Consider the following 10,260-nt stretch of genomic DNA (forward strand, 5'->3'; position numbering starts at 1 on the left):
GTTTATTTATCCCTCTCTCTTTCTCACTGCGGAGTTCCATAGTTCGTTACGAAACTTGGACGCTCGTCTTTCCAAAGTCGCTACGGGCTTTGTTTTCAGTTAACTCGCGGAGTAACCACCGAAAGTTGGAGCGCGCTTAGGGGGTCGGCGTGTCGACGCGACGTAAACTCGCAGTTTCCCCGGTTATTCCGATTATCTGCGCTATAGATATTAAATCGCGGATATGTAAGTGTGCGCATATACAGGATGTTTGGAGTTAGATGTCCAACCGCTCATGTACAAATGACACCCTTAAAGTAAGTAGAAAAGTGAGTTCTGTGCTACTTTGAAAACAACTGCAATAATTATCGAGATATTAATGAAAGAAAATTGATCAATCAATGTGCGCGATGATTGAATAATTTTATTTAACTGAGACACAAAAAATTATCTTAGTTGTGTACAAATTGGTAAAGAACTTTTTATTCAATTTAAAAAGTTCTATCTGCACACGAACGCTTAGTATCGTAGCTCATAATGCACTCTCGCTTCGAATTAATTATATCGAAAGGATGATTAAAAAAAGAGACTATAATAATTCGTTAGTAAGGTAAATGTGCGAGGACGCTGTTACAGAAGCGCACAGCCGACAGCTTGTTTAGCTTCTTTTTCCCTCTTTGTGTCTCTCTCTTTCTTTGGCCGTTTGGAAAATGGCACGTCGTCGAAATAGCGTGCGAGTAAGTATACGGGATTAAGTTTCATCGTTCAGCAGTGGAAGATTTATGCTCGGCGGCGGGGTTAAGATAGCAACTATTCCGTAGGCGGCTGTCCTAATTCCGGGTATAATTGCTTTTCTCCCGGGCGTTTAACCCCGCGCGGAAGTATCTCGCGCGCGGTGCGAAAATCCAGGGCGTGGGCGAGAAATGCCAAGACAATACGTTTCATCGCGCGAACCACGGCGAAGTGGGGGGACGAAGCGACGTAGATGAAGATTATGCCAGTAATCTTTTAATTACCGCGTTTTATTTCCACGGTTGTTAAAAGGGGCCGCCAGAGATGCGGCATAATAATGGGATACACACTGCTCCCATTGCGCTCGACAATGAGCCGTTTGAAAAATATGCGCACGTGCGTGCGTGTGCGTGGCTGAAGTTTGAGGAACACCCGCGAAGATCTCGCAGCGAAGATGCGCAAATTATTTCATCTCTTGAAAATATCAGCACGTTTAATAACCTCTTGCCATCTGTTATTGCTTTGAGCAACGTTTAGTTCAAGTCGATGTAAACGTCAAACTGATCAATGTTTCTTTTCGTCAAACATTATAAAAAAACAAAGCCTAATAAGAGCTAATTGGAACTAAAATATTCCTTTCAATCGATCGAATTTAATTGCGAGTTCTCGCGCTGCTCGGCCCGATCGCTAGATTGTTGCGTCGAGTCTAGCGCCCGAAATGTGTACATCGCGCGCACGAAAATTTCGTGCAATAGAGCGTACAGTAATTCCAACATAATCGTACATAACTGTAATCGCGGTGCGTATTTTTCTGTTTCAGGTACGTGACCGAGCGTAGTGCATTCTACCGAGGGACGTTTGCGGTAAGCGAATTGCCATCATTTTCGTTATTGCATGTCGCGCGATTTGACGTCTCGCGTAATTGCGACGACGTAACGCGCGGTTTTTTATCGCGCTCGATTCGTAGATACGCCGCGGGCGTGCACGCACGCACGCACATACGCCCGGATGATCCATCGTAAATATTCCGGACATTAAGTCGGAATTATGGATCAGGCTTAATATCCTTTTCGCTGGCCGGGAATCCTTTGTAATCCTCGCGCGACGGCGCACGACGTCGTCCCGCGGTTTAATTTCGAATTTGGCACGGTTTCAATAGCGCTCGCCGAGGAGCCTTTATGGCTCAATTTTCTGTGACAACGTATGAATATCCGGGCTTTAAGCCCGCCCGACGGTATTCACAACCGATTTCATCACTCGGTTTTATCTGCACGACGTAACCGCGACGCCACGTTGTCAGCCGCGCGCTGCCTGATCTCCGTGTGTTCTCCACACGAAAACATTTCGCCCGGAAAATCGTCGAAAAAGTGCACGTTACTGTGTTTTCAACGTGCATTCAGAAAACATTTCCCTCCCCCCTCCTTCCGGTTAGCCGCGCGCGATCTCGGTGATCTGGAGCGATTTAACGCAGTGTACCGTCATTTATTAAAAAATAATTCTTCCAGATAAAAATATTATTACTTTAATTATTATCGTATCTAATAATTAGTGGTCAAGTAGTTATTATCGTACCGAATACAAACTTTAAATCCACACTAACACCTACACAACTGCTACCTTTGTTTTTGCAACTTTCGTTTCCTAAACTTTCTATCGTGATTTCTGATGCCATAAAAAATAATTCTTCCAGATAAAAATATTATTACTTTAATTATTATCGTATCTAATAATTAGTGGTCAAGTAGTTATTATCGTACCGAATACAAACTTTAAATTCACATTTAAATCCACACTAACACCTACACAACTGCTACCTTTATTTTTGCAACTTTCGTTTCCTAAACTTTCTGTCGTGATTTCCGATGCTATAAAAAATAATTCTTCCAGATAAAAATATTATCACTTTAATTATTATCGTATCTAATAATTAGTGGTCAAGTAGTTATTATCGTACCCAATACAAAATTTAAATCCACATTTAAATCCACACTAACGCCTACACAACTGCTACCTTTGTTTTTGCAACTTTCGTTTCCTAAACTTTCTGTCGTGATTTCCGATGCCATAAAAAATAATTCTTCCAGATAAAAATATTATCACTTTAATTATTATCGTATCTAATAATTAGTGGTCAAGTAGTTATTATCGTACCCAATACAAAATTTAAATCCACATTTAAATCCACACTAACACCTACACAACTGCTACCTTTGTTTTTGCAACTTTCGTTTCCTAAACTTTCTGTCGTGATTTCCGATGCCATAAAAAATAATTCTTCCAGATAAAAATATTATCACTTTAATTATTATCGTATCTAATAATTAGTGGTCAAGTAATTATTATCGTACCGAATACAAATTTTAAATCCACATTTAAATCCATACTAACACCTACACAACTGCTACCTTTGTTTTTGTAACTTTCGTTTCTTAAACTTTCTGTCGTGATTTCCGATGCCAATGAAAATTTAATAATATGTTACGAAAGCGGAGGTCTTCCGGTATCGTTATTTCCCGGCACGAGTTTACGCCGCGCGAGCACTCATTCCTCGCAGAGAGCCGAATAATACGTTTTATTAAACACTCTTTGGAGCGCGCACCGTGTTCTCGGGCTGCAGAAAAGCACGCGCGACTTTTAATACCGGACATTTCGTTCATTTCAAAGCGCGAATGCGCGCCCCGTCCGCACTCCCTCTCCTCTTGCGCCATTATTTTTTTCATTCCCGCTTTTTCTTGTCGCTCTCTCGCGCTCGCAGCGTCGCTCATCGACACGAGAGCGCATCAAATATCTTCTCCGAGCTCTCTTCTTTTTTGTCCCCTTTCATTCACTTCTCTTTTTCTCGCCACGGTGATCCACACCGTGGGTTTCGATATTTCAGCCCGACGAGCATTTTGTCTCCTTGTTTGTGTCTCTTGGCTCGAGAGCGAGCCGAGACCGAGCGCACTTTTCGCCATGCTTGAACTTGCATTCCGCGCGTGCTACTGCACCTTTCGCATGAACACTTTCTTTAACCGCCGCCGCCGCTCGTGTACTCTGATTTTCATTTCGCGGACATTTCGAGTCGAGTTACGTGAAATATTTCCCGGTGAAATTAAAAATGCATAAATTGTGTGTATGTGTGTGTGAGAGAGAGAGAAAAAGAGAAAGAGAGAAATGAAAAGAGAGAGACATTTATTAAGATCGTGAGAAATAATTCCACGATCACGCACTGACGGAATATAAAAGTACGAGCGACTTAATATTTCAATTTCGTGGCAGCGAAATATTGATATAGATTAAATTACAAAAACTCTTCTCTTTTTTTCCCTCGTTCTTTTCCAATGCAATGTAAAATTTATATGAAGACGGATGAGTAAGCGGAGACGTAGAATTAAAGTTGACACTATGCATGTAAATGCGATAATACATAGTTCTACGCGTCGTTATAGTTTGTCGGTAGTTACCTCGTATACAAAGTGATCCCGATGCGGACGATTGACCGTGATTCATGGTTAATTTTCTAATACGGCACGAGTTTGATCGATCGAAATTTAATTCCGTTTGACGACGTTCTCTAATTTCGTGCGTAAACTGATAGCGTAATTTTGATAAATTATTACCGCGGAATTAATCCACCCGCCGGATTGCGACTACAAACGCTGACAAATATAATCAATTACATTAGCAACTAATTAATCTTGAAATGTGTGTGTTCACGAAACGTCATAATTAAATATGCCGCTGCGGCCACGCACAACACAGAAAGTGGATGAGGGGAATAAGGGGTGAGCAGAGATAGAGGAAAATTGAAATTCAATAATCCCGTGGTTACCGTTAATCCACATGAGCTTCTGAAAATGAGGAAAATGCAAAGAAAGAGAGAGCGCGTGATCGAGAGAGAAAGAGAGAAAGCTGTCGACCGTGAATTACTGATTAACGCCCATCAAAATAGCTGGGGAATGGAGTAAAAGTCCGGAGGGTTGAAATATCAAACGTTTATTAACCGCGCGAGTATAATTCGGTGTAACGCCGTACGCGAACGCTGATACTAATTCTGCCCTGTTTGCAGTGCTGGTCGATAGTCAGAAATAACTGGAAAATGCGTTAATTCCTCCGTGCTTGCTAAGAGAAAGAAGAAAGAGAAGCAAATAGTCGGGCAGACAGGCAGACTGACAGACAGACAGACAAATAGATTGTGATCGTTACCATTGAAGAGTGACGACGTCGTGGCCTGCGCCAGCTGTACCACGACGACGCGTTCAGTCGCGAATAATAGAATTTCGTGGGTTCGAAAAATGATCGGGCATTTGTGTTGGCGTTTCGACACTGGCGCGACGCAAAAATGTATGTCGCGATACATCGGCGTGATGTGTCATCGGGGATCGTCGGGAAACGCGGCGCAGCAACATCTATCACGTCACGCGGATCCACAAGACCGCCAGGACTGGCGAGATCGGGCATTATCGAACAACGCCATTGTGTCCGCGTTTATAATGATCGTCGGACGAATTGGCAGCGATACATTTTGTCGCGTTCGACACGACATAAACACGTGTGGCGTGCTCGAACACGCGAGACTGACCATGTGTGCTGCGTAACGAATGGCGCATTTTTAACCCCAGCGTAGCACACATGTTTCCAACACCATGATTTAGCACACTAGAATCGTCTTTTTATTTTCTCTTACTTATATGCCGCGACTTTGTTCCAATTGAATAAGTAGAAAGCAGTTATTCAAACTTAGTTTGAAATCACAAAAGGCTGCTCTCAAGAGTAAAGTACCCTTTGTATCGCCGTGCTGGCGAAACCGACGGTCACTCTGGATTGTACTAGACTAACACAACACAGATATATGACATCGTTCCTATTGGATAACTAGAAAGTAGTTTTTTTTAAACTTAGAATGAAATCGCAAATAGCTACTCTCAAGAATAAAGTGAGCTTTGTATCCTTTTGCTGACCAAACCGACGGTAGTGTTTAGTTGTGCTAAGCTAGTACAATTCAGATTCATAGTTTTGTGCTGCCGGGGAAACGCACAAGATGCACATGTCTCAGAACGCACATCCATTATCCCGAAACTCCGTTTTTTTAGTTACATCCACCTTGTCGAGCATGTTACACTTACGTTCTCTTGAAATATGTTCTCCCCTTCTTCCATCTACCTCTTTTCCTCTTTTACGACACACGCGGGACGCCAAAGAACGTGCGAGAGTCGTTTAGCAATACTCGACGCAGCCCGACACGCCACATGTCGTGTCGCTCGGGTTCACTGGCTCGTGTTAATAATCCGCGGAAGCGTATGTTATCGCCAAAGCGAATTCGGGACCGTGCTAATTTAAATATTAAGCCATGCGAGGCCGATGTTAATAACGGCGACACTGGACGTCGAGACGTCCGCGTGTGCGACATGCGCGCATACGTATGCGCTCGTTTGCGTTGCGTGCATACGCGCATGCGTGTATAATATTTTCTTCCCGCACGCTGACATTTGCATAATCGTATTCCGTACTTTTTTTTTGCGTTTATCCGCGTCGCCCGTCTCTTCCAGACGCCGGTTTGCTCCGTGCGCACGCGCACGGATAACAGCGGGCTGTTTCTCAGTTTATCGCCTAGCTTTCGGAGAGAGAGAAAGAGAGAGAAGGAGAGTTCTCCCTTCTGTGCACGCGGTGTATCAAAACATATGGCACGCGACGCGATTTACACGGGAGGTTCTGCCACCGCCTGATGAAACTTCAATCCTGGATTTCGCCTCCTGTGGGCCGTCTACAATTCATCGCGAGATACACGTAAGCTTCCGATGACAAATTTTACATGGCGTTTGGAATCGATTTTTTTTTAATGTAAATATCTCCGCACGCGATATATCTTCTATCTGTGAGAACAGTTTCCAAAATAAACTTCGATAACGAACGTTAATGTGAACTCTCTTTTATTGATTTCTCGCAACGCGCTGAAACAGTAATTCGAACGTTGCAACACGTGAAGACGCCTGATTATTGCCGTGTCGCGACGCCATTGCGCGGATTACCGCGACGATCGCGCCGCACAAAAATGTTCTGATTGCAATCTGATGTATCGAGCTGCGTGTCACGGCAAACAAAATTCATTAGTTTTCATTGAAACGGTCGAACATGCTCCTCTCGCGCGTGCATGCGCCATGGCCGTATTTAATGCGCATTAAGCGAATCTCGTAGTGTCGTATTCACGATCGGCCGTAACAGGTCATCAGTAGCGGTATTAAAGACAAATCCTTCCGGTATCCGCCGGCTGCATACGAAATATCGAGGGCGATCCCTTCGATACTGATGGACGGCATTTCGCGCTGATCGTTTTTCAATTGTCGTGATCGCGCATCTGGAAATCGCATTGCACAATCCGCTCAGATCGAACAGCAAAACGCATAAACCACTCAACTAGAAATTAATCCCATGATCCTGATCAGGTTGATTCTAATCAGTTATAGTGATGTTATTTGATCCTAAATACTAATAAGACTTTAATTAATTGCCACGCTACATAAGGATCCAACATCAGCTTTTACAAACTGACCAAAATCAACTTAAATTAGGGGGTTATGGGATCGATTTTTAATCGGGCGTGAGACGCGCATGTTATGCGCACGAATCGGCGCGATATTAATTCTCGCGCGGATTTACAAGTCACGGCGAAATTGTAACTCGAATGCGAGACTATTAATTAGCGTCGCGACCTCGGCGGATCATTTCGCCATATAATAAAGTAGCGTCCGCGAGATATTATATGAGATGCGCGCATGCAACCTGGCGACTTTCAGCCGTTCGCGTGATCGGATATAATTTAATGCGCGGAGCGACTCGCATAACGAGCGCGTGAAACTCAAGGCGCGCACATTGTATATTCGAATCGGAAAGTTCTCATTGAGGAACGTGTCGGATTATCGACAGTGTTCTCTCTTTCTTTTTTCCGCGCGGGTAGCGCGATCGAAAGCGAGAGGCGATCGTATCGCGAATTAAGTTTTTCACGTGGTTCACGAACGCGCAAACGCTTCGTTCTTCGTTTAACGTCGGAAGTGCATACATGCACGCTCGCGAGAGAGAATGAATTAGCTGTCGCGCGTCAATTAGCTTTCCTGTTCATTATCTCGCGCCGACGATGAGATTTGCGATTTAAACGGAGCAACATCGCTACGTCATGCTCAACGAAAGACACCTGGAATATAATGGAAGCGTGAGAATTGATATACGGCCCTTTTAGAACTTACAAATGGCACTTTATGTGTTTTCTGCGAAAACGCTTCCTTTTCATTTAAAGGTGTCAATTGAGAGAAAGCGCCTAAATGAACCTCCGTACGGTGAGTCACAGACTGAATACGCGCGTGCATAAAACCGGTAAATACCGATGCGTCGATCGGTGGTGTGGCATGCGTACCTTTCTTTCTCTGTCTTTCCCATTACCTGTGGTCACGCGTAACCGTGCGGCTTTACGATTTAGAGTCGCACCGGCGTATTTGACTTTCGATTTCCACTCGTACGACTGTACGACCAGCTCCCCCGTTTTAATACCGCCGTAATTCTCCCGTCTGTGAAGAATAATGTTTTTCTCCTCGGACGTCTAAATTCGCATTAGTCATAGCGGCACGCTTTTTTGCCCGCCACGTCGCCGTCCCACTTTCCCTTTCCACGGCGAAATTGATATCGCGCGCCAGGTGAATCATGCCGTAATTTTTGCTCGTCGATCGAAAGAGTACCCGTCCTTCTATTCCCGATGTCGCGATTTATAATAATAATAAGGCTATAAGAATAATAATAAGAAAAAAAAAGAAGACAGATATATTGTGCCCATTTTCTCGATTAATCAATAGTCAACATGAACGCGTATCTACACAGAAAAAAGAAATCCGTCAATGTGTAATTGAATGTTGTTACTTAGGGGCTAGATAAAAAACTCGGTTGCAGGAACAGAAAGATTCCTTTAGGGGGTGTTTGTTCAGCCAATTGCTCTCAGTTATTTTAACCGAGTTTTGAAGCAGCTGAATATTTTCAGTTAGTAATAGAAATATTATTTCTCATTGGCGAGTCTGTCGTCTAATCCCCATTCAGTTACCTAAAATGAAATTTTGCTTTCCGTGTAGAAACAAATTTGCCAGATCGAAAGTATTTAGTAACTCTCGATTTAGGAAATAGCGAAGCATCTATGAATTTACGTTTCCCGATCTATTTTGTATGTCACTCTCTAAGATTTCACCTTGTTTATACGCAAATCCATCGCCGTGACCGTGTTATCGACAACACGATTCGCGCAGACACGTGAATATCTCACGATATTTTGCAGAACACGCGAACGTGAACGATGTTAGAGAAACAAGTCTCAGCGGGATCGCCTGTCGACTTCTCGCGTCGCTGTTTATCTCGCGCAACTCGAAACTACCCCCAGCCCTTCTCGTCCGCCTCCGGAACTTCCCCGATACGTACATTGGCGTTTTTATCAATTTCCCCATAAAAATGGCGCACTTTGTAGACGTTCCAAGCGACGATATCTCGAAACGAGGTACATGTGACTCGGCGATACTCATTGCTCGTGGTCTTCGTGGCTCGATTAATCTCGCAACGTTTTTCCAGCGGCGTGAATGGCCGCGGCTACCGATACCCGCGCGAGATACATCTCGCAACACTGTTGCTCGTAACAGAAGAAGAGGAAGAACAAGAAGTAAAAGGAGAAGGAGGAGGAGGAGAAGAAGAAGAACGAGTCCTCGGAATCGCGTCCCTTCGTCATGCCGCGACGTACACGACGTATCGCTCGGTTTTATCCAGCGGACGGCGACGCGACGCAAAGTATCGCATCGTCGGAGAGTCCCGCGAGTGGAAAACTGGCGGCTGTGGGCGACCAGACCGACCGAAAGAACGAGACGCAGCAATTAATCTCGGCGATGCCGGACGCCGGCGTCCGTGACGCGACTGCGCGACGCTAATTAATCTAATATAATATCGATATTATAATTAGCTCGTCGCTGGATCGATTAATCCTCCCTTGTGACCGCCGGTTGTTCCTGAAATCAGAGCGCTAGCCGGTCTGTTGGCCGGTCGGCGGCTGCTTTCGACGTGCCGGCTGATTTATTATGTCGCTTTGCAAGCGCAACGATTCATAACCGATATGTGAAACGTTCCCGGCGAAGTCGTTATTTAAATCGGAAGAGCTGGCGTGTAAAAACGTCCCGTGAGGTCGTCGTTTATTTAGATCGATGATCCGCGAGAGGCGTATTATGTAAGATACGCGCAGATAGGCTGCGCAACAATTTGCGTCATTTCGCCCATTTCTAGTTTGTTTTTTTATTTCTGTTTTATATGCGAAGAAAAAATAGTTTGGATTAACTAAATGTCTGGTAAAATATGAACGTATCAAAATTCTGATTGAAGTTACCAGAATTCTGTTTGGGTTAATAAGATCTCTGATTAACTCGAACAGATAACTTCAATCGAAATTCTGGTTTGTTCATATTTCACCAGACCATTTGGGTAATTCAATTAAACTTTTCTTCTCTCTCTCACTCTCTCTCTCTCTCTCTCTCTCTCTCTCTCTCTCTCTCTCTCTCT

The 10,260-nt window shown here is 44.0% G+C and overlaps 1 protein-coding gene across 3 annotated transcripts in view; it reads left to right on the top strand.

The window, feature by feature from the left end:
* LOC116848033 (CCR4-NOT transcription complex subunit 6-like) overlaps positions 1-10,260 on the top strand; it is a 688,139-nt gene that overhangs the window by 316,505 nt on the left and 361,374 nt on the right. The gene's annotated exons all lie outside the window — the stretch shown is intronic.

The sequence above is a fragment of the Odontomachus brunneus genome, unplaced genomic scaffold, assembly GCF_010583005.1.
Source record: "Odontomachus brunneus isolate Ranch 3 - 2012 unplaced genomic scaffold, Obru_v1 Obru_scaffold_087, whole genome shotgun sequence".
NCBI lineage: Eukaryota > Metazoa > Arthropoda > Insecta > Hymenoptera > Formicidae > Odontomachus > Odontomachus brunneus.